This window comes from Bombina bombina, chromosome 1 (genome assembly GCF_027579735.1).
Source record: "Bombina bombina isolate aBomBom1 chromosome 1, aBomBom1.pri, whole genome shotgun sequence".
Lineage (NCBI taxonomy): Eukaryota > Metazoa > Chordata > Amphibia > Anura > Bombinatoridae > Bombina > Bombina bombina.
In genome coordinates, this window is record NC_069499.1 from 1,601,459,658 (window position 1) to 1,601,475,616 (window position 15,959).

The 15,959-nt window shown below is 38.8% G+C and overlaps 1 protein-coding gene across 1 annotated transcript in view; it reads left to right on the plus strand.

The window, feature by feature from the left end:
- The first annotated feature begins 423 nt into the window (after nucleotides 1–423).
- TMEM220 (transmembrane protein 220) overlaps nucleotides 424–15,959 on the plus strand; it is a 147,259-nt gene continuing 131,723 nt past the window's right edge. The window contains exon 1 of the mRNA XM_053710751.1: nucleotides 424–452. The gene's annotated coding sequence lies outside the window, so the exon portion shown is untranslated. The remainder of the gene's footprint in view (nucleotides 453–15,959) is intronic.

Genomic DNA, 15,959 nt, shown 5'->3' on the forward strand with positions numbered 1-15,959 from the left:
ACACAGATGTACACACTCTCACACACACACAGATGTACACACTCTCTCACACACACAGATGTACACACTCTCACACACACAGATGTACACACACCCTGACCCACACATAGCGGTGCACACACATACACACAGTTACACACACCTTGACACATACACACAGATGTACACTCACCCTGACCCACACATAGAGATACACACACACACATATACACACAGGTACACACACCCTAACACTCACACACAGATGTACACACACCCTGACACACATATATACACACACAAAGATATACATACATATACACAAACACAAAGATATACACAGATTACACAAACAGATACACACACAAACACACATACATATAATAAAAATGAACGTTAATAACCCCAGACACTGAATCTGCTTCTCCCGTTGTGTTTTACAGGTGAACGATCCGGACGCTGAGTTTTGGATAGTAAGTTTCTGTATATGGGGTAATTGTTGGTATAATGTGCCACTTCATGAGGACCATGGAGAGAGCTATCGGCACAGCACAGTGGTTTAAGGGGGGTTTCAAGCTTTGTTGTTTTTGACAAATGTGATCACACAGCTGCTGGCTTTATCTCCTCCTAGTGACCTTCAGTATTTGTAAAAATCTGTCTGAAACCAAATCAGTCTCTCCTTGTGTTCAGGGGAAGTATTCTTGTTTTATGCCCACATTGTACCCATATAATGCCATGCATTCATTTCATTGCCCTATGTTTTCTGGCAAAATACTAGTGCACGAGAACTCACCCCTTTATAGACTGCTGACCATCTTTTTTATTTTATTTAAAGCCAAGGATGCAGACAGAAAACAACATAGTAATATAGTAATATGGCGTCACGCAGGACCCAAAACAAAAACTAACTTACACAAAAGTATATAAAGGTCAAGAGCCGACCGTGCATATAAACCATCTATCTCCAACGTGGGAGTTTTTAAATGATATGATAAGAATTACAACTTCATAGTAATACAATATGATCTTTCCCTTATCAGAGAGTACCCTTTGTTCCTTCACAATATGGAGTCTGTCATTAACAAGACCAAAATGATTGTATCCTAGCAGTAATTCAAGAAAGGGAGAAAGAAAACCAACACATAAACAACCATTAACATAAAATAACAAAAAAAGGGGGGACAATGGAGAGGGGCAGCCCACCTCTCTCAATCACTCTCATGGCCCATCCACGAACTGGGTAGATGCCCAGCATTTACGTTCAGTTGGACATAGGGCGATTTTACCAGTGGTTTAACTAATTGAATTTGTGCCATCTCTGGCAGAATAAGAATAAATTCTATCCATTTTTTAAATAATACCGCAAGTTGGGAGTCAGTGGGGTCCTGTAAATTATACTGCTCTACCGTACATTGCGTAGTCCGGGCTTGTTTAAGCTCTGAAAACTTAGGGAGTGAGCTTTCCAAGATCCTAAAATTAGGCAACGGGCTATAAACACAATTGTGTTAATTAAATTAAAGTTTTTATATAAACCTTGAAATTTAGCTAGAAAAACACTTCATATGGACGGATACAAAAATCTAGAGTTAGTACTGAATTCATCAAATGTGTAATTGTTGCCCAAAACTACGCAATTTTGGGGCAACCCCAAAAGCAATGAAAGATGTCGGTGAGGCTCGCACTACATTTTGAGCATAAAATATTTGACTTATACAATCTAGACAAAATCTCTGGGGTTAGATAAATTGCAAAACGTAATTTTATCTGGGACTCTCACCAAGCCGTCCGAACCCAGGCTTTATCTAGTATTCTAAAACGGAGACTTCCTGTGAAATATTTTAGCCATTCCGTTACTATATATTCTAATTGCTCAGAAGAAGGGTGTTGATTTAATAAGGAATAGAGGGGAGAAATGGAATATATGCCCGCTTGGTATAAGTTTATTCTGCTAAGCAATGCTCCAAGAGACCGGTCTAATACAACCCAGAAATATAATGCCTTAACTGTAGTTTTGCTCCTTACCGCACTCCAATACCAGCACTGCTTAAATCAGTGGTAAGCTGGTGTAACGTGCTCGTGCACGATTTCCCCATAGGAATCAATGGGGAGAGCCGGCTGAAAAAAAGTCTAACACCTGCAAAAAAGCAGCGTAAAACTCCCTAACGCAACCCCATTGATTCCTATGGGGAAATACATTTTATGTCTACACCTAACACCCTAATATGAACCCCGAGTCTAAACACCCCTAAACTTACACTTATTAACCCCTAATCTGCCGCCCCCGACATCGCCAACACCTACATTATTCTTATTGACCCCTAATCTGCTGGCCCTAACATCGCCACCACCTACCTACATTTATTAACCCCTAATCTGACGCCCCTAACATCACCGCCACTATATTAAAGTTATTAACCCCAAAACCTAAGTCTAACCCTAAACCTAACACCCCTAACTTAAATATAATTTAAATAAATCTAACTAAAAATTCCTCTCATTACCTAAATTATTCCTATTTAAAACTAAATACTTACATATAAAATAAACCCTAAGATAGCTACAATATAACTAATAGTTATATTGTATCTAGCTTAGGGTTTATTTTTATTTTGAACAGAGAAAAGATGGCAGGCTCTCAAATCCAAATATTAAAAAATCAAAATTTATTAGACAACTTTAAAAGGTACACAGACATGGCAGTAAAAGCTAGAGCAAAGAATCTTACATGTTTCGCGCCCCCTACAGGCCCTTAATCATAGATGAGGTACTCTGTGAGAAACCTCATCTATTTATGCTGTGAGTAACATAGATTAACTATTTCCTTGCCTCACAGACACAAATAGAAAAAGGCTAAAAACAGAATGCTGGAGCAGTTAGATACAATGGTTGAATCTCAGTAGGCTAGATTTCTAATATAGTAGAAAAGAACAGACAGTGCAGGAGATAACAGACAAGTTATGCATGATAATGACACTGAAAAAATGTGATGTTGCATTTTATATAATGATATTCTAGAGATAAAAGTTAGTACTAAAATAACATCATATCACAATTTCAGGATAAAAAATTCTCTATGTACATAAAAAATATATATATAATGTACATAGAAAAATTTCTTATAAATGTACATAAAGTTACATGAAAGATATAAATATAAAATTATAATTATTCATATAACCATAATTTTAAATTTTGCATTGGAAACAGCAGAATGCAAATAGGTCAATAAGAAGAAAAATCAAATATTTCATATGGAAACAAGTGGATACAAATAGATACATATCAGGGCATGGATGGAGAAGGTGCATAGATAGAAAAAATATAATAGAAATAAAATAAAATAAATTAAAGCAGAAATTAAACAACAGTTTAATTGTCAATGAAATAATCCATATCACATTCCCTATTCATGCCCTGTGGGGCAAGAGTCTTAAGTTTGAGGATCCAATAAAGTTCCTTCTTTTCCAAAATTTTAGCCCTATTCCCTCCTCTAATAGGGACTGTTACAAACTGCTATTTGTGACTGGCCCTTTAAATGGAAGGTTGCCCTGCTTCCCTGGATTTTGGAGAAGACCTATTTTCTGTCCCTCTAACTTGCAGCTTTGACTCATGTTTGTAGGGGACAGCTTCAGCTAATATCACTACAGGGATTGCTGACTATGGTGCTGATGATTCTTTGGTGAGCGCTAGGAGCATCCTTTTCTACGGTCCAACTTCCAGCCAGCCTGGAGGCAACCGTAACATTTGGCGGCAGCGGTGGGATTGGCGTCCTAGCGCAAGGAGCAGCACCACAACAGCACTGGTATCGTAGGAGAGTAATTGAGGGCAACGCTAGCCACTGCGCAGCGTCCCTACCTACAGCAGCATGGAGCTGACAAGATACTGGTCAGAACCATGTGAAGAGCACCTCAACCGGATCCGTCGCTATGAGGGCGTGGATTTCGTTCCAGAGGTAAAGAGGCGGCTAGTCCGATATGGTCCAGACCCTGCGCAGGAGGTAGTCAGTCGCATCATCCGGGAATTGGATACGGAGAACAAAGCGGCACGAGCCTTTGAGCGCCAACTGTGGAGTTTGAGGGTATGGACACCTGGTCTCTCTCCCCAGCCGCAGCATGTTCCACAGGGAGAGGAGAGCAGCGACCTCCCTCCCCAGCGGCAGTATACTGTGCAGAGGGAAGAGACAACCGGTCTCCTTCCCCAACCCCAACCAGTGATACCAGAGGCAGCAGGCCTCATAGACTGGTCCTGGGAGGACCCCCAGCAGGCAGGTGGAGATGGGACCGCAGTCTCTCTACCGGCCCTACAGGGATGCTGGGCAGGCGGCCCAGATCCCCAGCGACAGACCCAGCTACAGGGAGGGGAGAGCATCGACCTCCCTCCCCAGCCGGAGTGTGCCTTCCAGGGAGAGGAGACAACCGGTCTCTCTCCCCAGCCGCAGCATGTTCCACAGGAAGAGGAGAGCATCGACCTCCCTTCCCAACGGCCGCCGGAGTATCAGGAGGAGGAGGTAAGCCAATCTCCCCCTCCCCAGCTAACTCCTAACTTGGGCCCAGGGTTAACAGTGGAGATGTTAACCCCCACTGACCCCAACGTTCCCTTTGCCACCGGGCAGGACTATGCCCCAATTCCCCCAGCAGAAGAGCTGGCATCAGAACAGAGCGCTGCTGGCCTCTGCCCTACAGACCCCCTTGTTACAGGACTGGCCTGCAAACCCCCCACCCCAGCAGAAGCGCTGGCACCAGGGCAGAGTGCCGCTGGCCTCTGCCCCCCAAGTACCATCAGCTATTTGCACAGCTGCGCCAGGAAGGCAGAGGATGCTACACTTTCATCCTATAACCTGGAACCTACAGGCCAGTGCTACTTGTTGTGGGGGGGCTGCTTTGCTGCTAGTGTTTATTTGTGGGTGGGTTGCGAGACTAACTTAGGCACTGACCGACAGAAGGTCAGGTGCCTTGTTAGTCTCCCTCCAAAAGGGGAGATATGTTACAAACTGCTATTTGTGACTGGCCCTTTAAATGGAAGGTTGCCCTGCTTCCCTGGATTTTGGAGAAGACCTATTTTCTGTCCCTCTAACTTGCAGCTTTGACTCATGTTTGTAGGGGACAGCTTCAGCTAATATCACTACAGGGATTGCTGACTATGGTGCTGATGATTCTTTGGTGAGCGCTAGGAGCATCCTTTTCTACGGTCCAACTTCCAGCCAGCCTGGAGGCAACCGTAACAGGGACCACAGCCATATCTATAATTTGGACTGAGAGACTGGCCATATGTGTTAGATGAAAATTATTAAAATGATTGGCAACTGCGGAATCCTTATTATAATTTTTGACATCCCTAACATGTTCGCTATACCTGGTCCTGAGCATCCTCGTCGTTTTTCAAACATACTAACAATTACAGAGGTCACATGTCAAAAGACAAACCACAAACTGCGAGCCACAGTTAGCATAAAACTTTATCTCATAAGTATCACCTGTGATTTGACTAACAAAATGTTGGCCTAATTTAACATTGGGACATGTATAACAAATAGTGTGTCCACATCTAAAAGTGCCCAATTTGTTAAGCCAAGTTCCTCTTTGTTTTTGTGAGTTACCTGTGATCTGACTAGGGGATAAAATTTGTGACAGTGTCCTAGATTTTTTAGGGACACATTTGCATTTGCCTATCAGAGAGTTAAGACTCTCATCTGCCCTTAATATGTGAAGATGTTTTTTCAAAACCCCTACAATTTCATCATATTGTTGGCTGTATTCCGTGGAAAAAACAACCGAGTCAGCAAAATCTCTGTTGTTTCAAGACATGTTTTTTAGGGGTAATGTTTTATCATCTCTTATTTTTGCTTGACACCTCTCAAGAACCTCATTTTTATATCCACGTTGAACAAGTCTGTCCCTAAGCTCACTTGCTTGTTTATCATAAACATTATCACTCTGAGTGTTTCTTCTAACACAAAGAAATTGAGACTTAGGGATAGACTTGATAAGGTGTTGTGGGTGATGAGAGGTGGCATGCAAAATTGTATTACCCGCTGTTGGTTTACGGTAAGTTTTAGTAATTATTTGCATGTTCTCAATACTAATATTCAAGTCCAAATAGTTGACCTGCCTCTCACTGAAAGACCCTGTGAACGAGAGTCCCAAATCATTATGATTACAAAATGTTAAGAAATCTTGAAATTCATTGTCATTCACAGGGTGTCCCACTATCAAGAGCAGGTCATCTATATAGCGAACTAGCAACACAATTCTGTTCTGCCATGGATTCATTGAGGTATAGATGTAGGTTAACTCCCACCATGCAACAAAGATATTTGCAAATGAAGGCGCAAATTTTGCGCCCATGGCGGTGCCACAGATTTGAAGAAAAAATTCTTCATTAAAAAGAAAATAATTATGTGACAAAAGAAAATTCAAAACACTGCAAATATACTCAATGTGTTCAGTGGAATATTGGGATTCCTTTTTAAGAAAAAAAGCAACAGCTTGTATACCTAGTGTTTGTGGAATAGATGTATACAATGACACAATATCCATTGTTACCCAGGAAAAACCAGGTTGCCAGTCAATTTTGTTGAGGGTCATCAAGAGATGAGAGGTGTCCCGGAGGTATGACAACTGTGATATTGCCAATGGCTGTAAAATAGTGTCAATCCACTCTGCCATAGGCTCAAAAAGTGAGCCAATACCGGCCACAATAGGCCTACCCGGGGGACACCTCTCATTCTTGTGAATTTTTGGAACGTGATGAAATATTGGGCAAATCGGATGCTTAGGTACCAATATATCAATATCAGAGTTTTTGAAGAGACCTAAACTTATGCCTTCTTCAACTATTTTCATGAGTTTAGTTTGAAATAACTTGGTGGGATTGTGATCCAACTTTCTGTAAACTTTAGTGTCAGACAATTGTCTATAAGCCTCATCCATATAGAGCTGTTTATTCATTATGACAATGCTGCCCCCCTTATTCGAATTTCGAATTACGATATCTTTGTTTTTGGCCAGTTTGTCAAGAGCCTGGCGTTTTTTAAAAGTAAGATTAGGGGGGGCAGCAGTGTCCCTTACTCTTTGTTCCAATTCAAAAATATCTTTTTGAACGGATTTTTGGAAAGCATTTATCATAGGGCCTCTAAAGTGAACAGGATAAAAGTCGGACCTATGTTTTTTAGGTGCAGGTGTGAGTGCAGATGTAGACGTAGATGTCATAGAGCCCTCACTGAGTAAACTCTCTAAATCACTGATGGCACATGCATCTGCAAATGTAAGATGAGGTGTAACCTCCAAATTCTCCTTCACATATGAAGACCTAGCAGAATCTGACATATCAGTATTTTCACTCATAGTTGAGAAATATTTTTTTAACGATAACTTTCTCACAAATTTGTTAATATCTAAGAGAGTATTAAAACAAGAAAACTTTCTTGTTGGAGCAAAGCCTAAGCCTTTAGATAATACTCTAATTTCTTCTTTAGTAAGAACATAATCAGAGATATTAACAATATTTTTATCAGTGACCTTATCATCAATGTCCCTATTGTCAGAAACTTCTAGATTATCTGAAATTTCAAAACTTTCAGAGTTTTCAGGATATTCAATCAATGTCCCTTCTTCTTCTTGTTCTTTTTTCCTCCTTTTATTTTTCCATCTCCTTCTTCTCTTTCTTTTTGCAATGTTCTTCTTGTTTTTGGATGGATGTCCTGCTGCTGATCCTCCAGCGTTGGTTCTCCTAAAAAAGAAACAGAAGAAGGGGAGGGAGAAGCAGGTGGGGAAGAAGAGGGAGTAGAAAGAGGAGAAATAGAGGAGAGTGAGGATAGGGAAGAAGAGAAAATAGACCCCCCTGGGGTTTTGGAAATAGCTTCTGAGTCTGAGGAATCGCCATCATCAGTACTGAAGATTACTCTTTTTTCTTGTTTACGCTTATTCTTTAAAATGGACTTCGGCACATCACTTCCATTACTTTTGGCTTTGTTCTCATTAGCCATTTGTTGCTTTTGACTTTCACTTTGTTCAGATCTTTTATGATTTTTTCTAAAGCCAAATTTCCTTCTTTGTTGTCTGATCGTTGCCCAATCATACACTCTACCCTCCTCATAGTCCTCTTTATCCCTGAGGAATTTATTGCTTTTTCTTGCTGCCTGCTCATCATCCAATTTTTTCATATTTTCATCCCTATTCTGTTTATATTTAAAATAAACATCATCTTTCTTATGGCTCTTTAGTTCCTCCTTAATCTGGAGAATGGTTGGTTTTAATTTTTCCCTCTTCTTGCCTTTCACTCGTATTAATATATTAATGAGTTTAAGCGAACATTCAGTTAATGCTTTGTTCCAATCAATTATTTTTATTTTACAGGCAAGTTTGTATTTATTTTAACTAGGTACAATAGTTATTAAATAGTTATTAACTATTTACTAACTACCTAGCTAAAATAAATACAAAAGTACCTATAAAATAAAACCTAACCTAAGTTACAATTACACCTAACACTACACTATAATTAAATAAATTACATAAATTAAAAACAATTAAATAAATTAAATTATCTAAAGTACAACCCCCCCCCCCCACTAAATTAAATACAATTACCTAAATTAAATTAAATTAGCTAAAGTACAAAAACAAACAAACACTAAATTACAGAAAATAATAAACAAATTACAGATATTTTGTTCAGCAGATTAGGGGTTACAATTTTTATTTTAGTGTTTGCGATGCGGGAGGGCCTCGGTTTAGGGGTTAATATGTAGTTTATGGGTGTTAGTGTACTTTTTAACACTTTAGTTAAGAGTTTTATGCTACGGCTTTGTAGTGTAAAACTCTTAACTACTGACTTTAAAATGCGGTACCAGTCTTGACAGGAGAGGGTCTACCGCTCACTTTTTGGCAGACTCATAATACCGGCGCTATGCAAGTCCCATTGAAAAAAGAGGATACGCAGTTTACGTAAGTGGATTTGCGGTATTGCCAAGTCTGGCCAAAAAAGTGAGCGGTACACCTGTACCTGCATGACTCGTAATACCAGCGGGCATTAAAAAGCAGTGTTATGACCGGCTAATGCTGCTTTTTAAGCCTAACGCAAAACTCGTGATCTAGCCGATTGGATGGGAGAGATGTTATTGGGCAGTGCAATAATGCATTCAGATGAAATGGGGCGATAAGATTGGATTCACAGGTCACAAAAGTAACCTGTTCCTTTTCAGTGATCCAATCTATGGCTATTTTAGTTAGAGCAGCTAAATTGTAGTATTTGGTATTTGATAAGGCCAATCCTGCCGTAAGCTTGGTATTCATGAGACGAGGAAGAGCTATCCGAGCTTTGACACCTTTCCATATAAACCTGGAACAGGATTTATTAAACATTTGAATGTCAAATTTGTGTATAAATACTGGGATATTTTGGATTAAATATAGTAGTTTAGGAAACAGTAAGGTTTTAATCAGCATGGCACGAGCTGTCAGGGATATAGGTAAATTAAAACAGTTATCTAGTTTATTTATACAGGTATTGAAGCATTTGGGAAAATTTAACCTGTACCACTCATAAGTGTTGGCACTTAAAGGGGCAGTTTACTCCAGCATTTTTATTGTTTAAAAAGATAGATAATCCCTTTATTACCCATTCCCCAGTTTTACATAACCAACATTGCTATATTAATACACATATTACCTCTGTGATTACCTTGTATCTAAGCCTCTGCAGACTGCCCCCTTACCTCAGTGCTTTTGACAGACATGCACTTTAGCCAATCAGTGCATACTCCTAAATAACTCCACGGGAGTGAGCACAATGTTATCTATATGACACACATGAACTACTATTGTCTAATATGAAAAACTTTCAAAATGCTCTGAGCTAAAAGGCAGTTTTCAACGGTTTTAGAAATCAGTTTGAGCCTTCCTAGGTTTAGTTTTTCAAAAATACCACCAAGGGAACAAAGCAAATTTGATGATAAAAGTAAATTGGAAAGTTGTTTAAAATTGCATGCCCTATCTGAATCATGAAAGTTTAATTTTGACTAGACTGTCCCTTTAATCTTATACCTAGGTAGGTAATCTGGAAAGTCTCAATGAATGGATGATTGATGGTATTATCAGCCGTCTTATGTAACCATAAGAGTTCTGATTTTGATAAGTTTATCCTAAACCCTGAAATTGCATCAAAAATATGAATATCATTCAATAATTAAGGCAAATGCATCTTTAAATTACTTAAAAATAGTAGTAGGTCGTCTGCATAGAGCGATAAAACTAACTTTGGTCTACCTAATGACAGAGAAGGGTCACCAATGGCTCCAACGCAATATTAAAAATAAGTGGTGAGAGCGGGCAGCCTTGTCTGGTGCCCCTTTGCAAAGACAAAGATGGAGTTATTAATCATTATGGAAGATATTGGAGAGCTGTAAATTAAATATATGAATTTATTGAGATGACCTGTCAATCCAAATTATTCTAAAGTAAAAAATAGATGAACCAAACTGATACTGTCAAAGGCTTTCTTCGCGTCGACTGTCAAAATTGCCAGGTCAGCTAAATCTCTGCGTTTAGAGGATTTGAATTTGTTAAAAAAAAAAGTCTAATGTAACATCACCTTACGCATATTTTTTCTCCGTGTTTCTCCGGGCATAAATCCTGTTTGATTTTCTTGTATTATACTGCCTAAATTAGGTTTTAATCTATTAGCTACGATAGATGTAAGAAGTTTATAGTCAGAATTCAGGAGTGAAATTTGCCTGTATGATGATGGATATTCTGGATCTTTATTTTTTTTAGAATTAGAGATAATAGACGCGGGAAAGTAAGGGAAACATTTGGTACTGTCTGAGAAGTAAAATTTAAACAGCTTATGCAAAGTCGGGGTAATTTTGTTCCTATGGGAAGAAGATCCGGTCCAGCGACTTTATATAGCTTTGCTGACTTAATACCTTCTGAGATTTCCGACATAGAGATGGGCATATTCATTTCTGTCATAATTTCTGGTGAAAGTTTGGGTAGATTAATATTACCCCAAAATTCCCTTTTTTTTGCTTGATCTGGTCTGTCAAATGTATATAGATCTTGAAAGAAGTTAAAAAAAACCTCTCCATATCTGAGTTACTTGTGACTCTATCATTTCCCCTTCTAATGACAGAAATAATATTGTGGTTTGGTAATCCTGGCTAGAAATGTAGCTGACCTGCTGACATGTCCCTCATATAAAGTTCTTTGACTAAGATCCTCTTGAGCTGTTTTTTGTTTAATTAAAATATCTCTTAGGGTCTTTGCATTCACATAGTCAATCCAGTGTGTCTTAATAGGATAGGCATTATAGCAATTTTTGACCTGATTGGAAAGTTGGATTTCTCGTTGCTTTCCTCTTTTTTTAACCGGCATAGATAGGCTTTAATTTTGCCCTATAGCACAGCCTTAGCTGTTTCCCAAAACACCTCCACCTTCTCTGCATATAGTAAGTTAAGACTGTAAAATTCTCTCCAGTTACCTTTTAGCCAGTTTTGAAAGTTAATATTATTAACTAACGGCTAGATTACGAGTTTTTGTCGGTAAGGCTTGCGGGGCTAACAAGCCTTTTGTTCCCACCGCTCCCTTAAGACAACGCTGGTATTACAGGTTTTTTTAAACCTGGCGTTAGCCGCAAAAAGGTGAGCGTAGAGCAGAATTTAGCTCCACATCTCACCTCAATACCAGCGTTGCTTACGGTAGCGGTAAGCTGGCTAAACGTGCTTGTGCACGATTTCCCCATAGGAAACAATGGGGGAGAGCTGGCTATAAAAAAACCTAACACCTGCAAAAAAGCAGCGTCCAGCTTCTAACGCAGCCCCATTGTTTCCTATGGGGAAAATAAATCTATGTCTACACCTAACACCCTAACATGAACCCCGAGTCTAAACACCCCTAATCTTACACTTATCAACCCCTAATCTGCTGCCCCCGCTATCGCTGAACCTACATTATATTATTAACCCCTAATCTGCTACTCTGGACACCACCGCCACCTACATTATTCCTATGAACCCCTAATCTACTGCCCCCAACATCGCCGCCACCTACATTATTGTTATTAACCCCTAATCTGCCCCCCCAACGTCGCCGCAACTATATTAAATTTATTAACCCCTAATCTTCCAACCCCAACGTCGCCGCTACTATATTACATTTATTAACCCCTAATCTTCCGACCCCAACGTCGCCGCTATTATATTAACTTTATTAACCCCTAAACCTAAATCTAACCCTAAGTCTAACCCCCCCTAACTTAAATATAATTTAAATTAAACGAAATAAATTTAACATAATTAAATAAATTAATCCTATTTAAAACTAAATACCTGTAAAATAAACCCTAAGCTAGCTACAATATAACTAATAGTTACATTGTAGCTAGCTTAGGGTTTATATTTATTTTACAGGCAACTTTGTAGGTACAATAGTTATTAAATAGTTATTAACTATTTAATAACTACTTAGCTAAAATAAATACAAAAGTACCTGTAAAATAAACCCTAACCTAAGTTACTATTACACCTAACACTACACCATCATTACATTAATTACCTAAACTACCTACAATTAATTAAAATTAAATTAAATAAACTAAATTACGAAAAAAACAAACACTAAATTACAGAAAATAAAAAAAATTACAAGAATTTTAAACTAATTACACCTAATCTAATCCCCCTAATAAAATAAAAAATCCCCCCAAAATAATAAAATGCCCTACCCTATACTAAATTACAAATAGCCCTTAAAAGGGCTTTTTGTGGGGCATTGCCCCAAAGTAATCAGCTCTTTCACCTGTAAAAAAAATACAATACCCCCCCCAACATTAAAACCTACCACCCACACACCCAACCCTACTCTAAAACCCACCCAATCCCCCCTTAAAAAAACCTAACACTACCCCCCTGAAGATCTCCCTACCTTGAGCCGTCTTCACCCAGCTGGGCACAAATAGACCTCCAGAGGGGCAGAATTCTTCATCCGATCCGGGCAGAAGAGGTTCTCCAAGCGGCAGAAGTCTTCATCCAAGCGGCATCTTCTATCTTCATCCATCCGGAGCGGAGCGGGTCCATCTTCAATCCAGCCGACGCGGAGCCATCCTCTTCAAACGACGTCCTAAAACTGAATGAAGGTTCCTTTAAATGACGTCATCCAAGATGTCGTCCCTTGAATTCCGATTGGCTGATTGGATCAGCCAATAGGATTTTTCCTACCTTAATTCCGATTGGCTGATAGAATCCTATCAGCCAATCGGAATTCAAGGGACACCATCTTGGATGACGTTATTTAAAGGAACCTTCATTCAGTGTTAGGACGTCGTTTGAAGAGGATGGCTCCGCGGGGGCTGGATTGAAGATGGACCCTCTCCGCTCCGGATGGATGAAGATAGAAGATGCCGCTTGGATGAAGACTTCTGCCGCTTGGAGGACCTCTTCTGCCCGGATCGGATGAAGACTTCTTCCCCTCTGGAGGTCCACTTGTGCCCGGCTAGGTGAAGACGGCTCAAGGTAGGGAGATCTTCAGGGGGGTAGTGTTAGTTTTTTTTAAAGAGGAATTGGGTGGGTTTTAGAGTAGGGTTGGGTGTGTGGGTGGTGGGTTTTAATGTTGGGGGGGTATTGTATTTTTTTTACAGGTGAAAGAGCTGATTACTTTGGGGCAATGCCCCGCAAAAAGCCCTTTTAAGGGCTATTTGTAATTTAGTATAGGGTAGGGAATTTTATTATTTTGGGGAGATTTTTTATTTTATTAGGGGGATTAGATTAGGTGTTATTAGTTTAAAATTCTTGTAATTTTTTTTTCTCTGTAATATAGTGTTTTTTTTCTTTTCGTAATTTAGTTTATTTAATTTAATTGTATTTAATTGTAGGTAGTTTACGTAATTTACTTAATGATAGTGTAGTGTTAGGTGTAATTGTAACTTAGGTTAGGGTTTATTTTACAGGTCATTTTGTACTTATTTTAGCTAGGTAGTTATTAAATAGTTAATAACTATTTAATAACTATTGTACAGAGTTAAAATAAATACAAAGTTGCCTGTAAAATAAAAATAAACCCTAAGCTAGCTACAATGTAACTATTAGTTATATTGTAGCTAGCTTAAGGTTTATTTTACAGGTAAGTATTTAGTTTTAAATAGGATTAATTTATTTAATTATTATGTTAAATTTATTTTGTTTAATTTAAATTATATTTAAGTTAGGGGGGGTTAGACTTAGGTTAATAAATGTAAGTAGGTGTCGGCGATGTTAGGGACGGCAGATTAGGGGTTAATAAAATTTAACTAGTGTTTGCTAGGCGGGACTGCGGCGGTTTAGGGGTTAATACATTTATTAAAGTAGCGGCGATGTCCGGTCGGCAGATTAGGGGTTAATATATTTATTAAAGTGTTTCTGATGGGGGGGTCCTCGGTTTAGGGGTTAATAGGTAGTTTATGGGTGTTAGTGTACTTTTTGCACTTTAGTTAAGAGTTTTATGTTCTGGCGTTAGCCCATAAAACTCTTAACTACTGACTTTTAAATGCGTTAGAAGTCTGGACAGGTGAGGGTCTTCCGCTCACTTCTTCCAATACCAGCGTTAGGTAAATCCCATTAAAAAGATAGGATACGCAATTGACGTAAGGGGATTTGTGGTAGCCTCGAGTCGCGGAAGAAAAGTGAGCGATACACCTGTACCTGCCAGACTCGTAATACCAGCAGGCGTTAAAAAGCAGCGTTGGGACTACTCAACGCTGCTTTTTAAGGCTAACGCCAAACTCGTAATCTAGGCGTAAATATTTAGGAAAATATATATTATGATTATTAGCTGATTGAAAAGAGCAAACATCTTATTTAGTGAAATGTTGGCGTGATCCGATATTGCGATATCTTTGATGTCAGTTTAAGGTTTAAGGCCGATTAATGAGTCTGAAATAAGGAACATATCGATCCTGGATAGGGACTGGTGCCCTTCGGTAACTAGTGATGTTGCGAACCTAAAAATTTCGGTTCGCGAACGGCGGACTCGAACTTCTGCAACTGTTCGCGAACCGGGCGAACCGCCATTGACTTCAATAGGCAGGCGAACTTTAAAACCAACAGGGACTCTTTCTGGCCACAATAGTGATGGAAAAGTTGTTTCAAGGTCACTAACACCTGGACTGTGGCATGCCGGAGGGGGATGCATGGCAAAACTCCCATGGAAAATTACATAGTTGATGCAGAGTCTGGTTTTAAGCCATAAAGGGCATAAATCACCTAACATTCCTAAATTGTTTGGAATAACGTGCTTTAAAACATCAGGTATGATGTTGTATTGATCAGGTAGTGTAAGGGTTACGCCCGCTTCACAGTGACAGAGCAAACTCCAAGTGTAACGCACCGCAAACAACCGCAAACAGTCCATTTGCACAACCACGAGATAGATAGATTTGATAGATAGATAGATAGATAGATACATAGATTACATAGATCAATAGATGCAATATACATTTGATAGATACGAATTACATAGATCAATAGATGCAATATACATTAGATACAGTCGAATTACATAGATCAATAGATGCAATATACATTTGATAGATACAAATTACATAGATCAATAGATGCAATATACATTTGATAGATACGAATAACATAGATCAAAAGATGCAATATACATTTGATAGATACGAATTACATAGATCAATAGATGCAATATACATTAGATACAGTCGAATTACATAGATCAATAGATACAATATACATTTGATAGATACGAATTGCATAGATCAATAGATGCAATATACATTTGATAGATACGAATTACATCGATCAATAGATGCAATATACATTTGATAGATACGAATTACATAGATCAACAGATGCAATATACATTTGATAGATACGATTGATAGTTAGATAGATTTGATAGATAAATAGATAGATTTGATAGATATATAATTTCCCAGACAGAGAATTACAAGACGTGCGGTCTGGGACCCATGGTAAGGTTCCCAGAGGC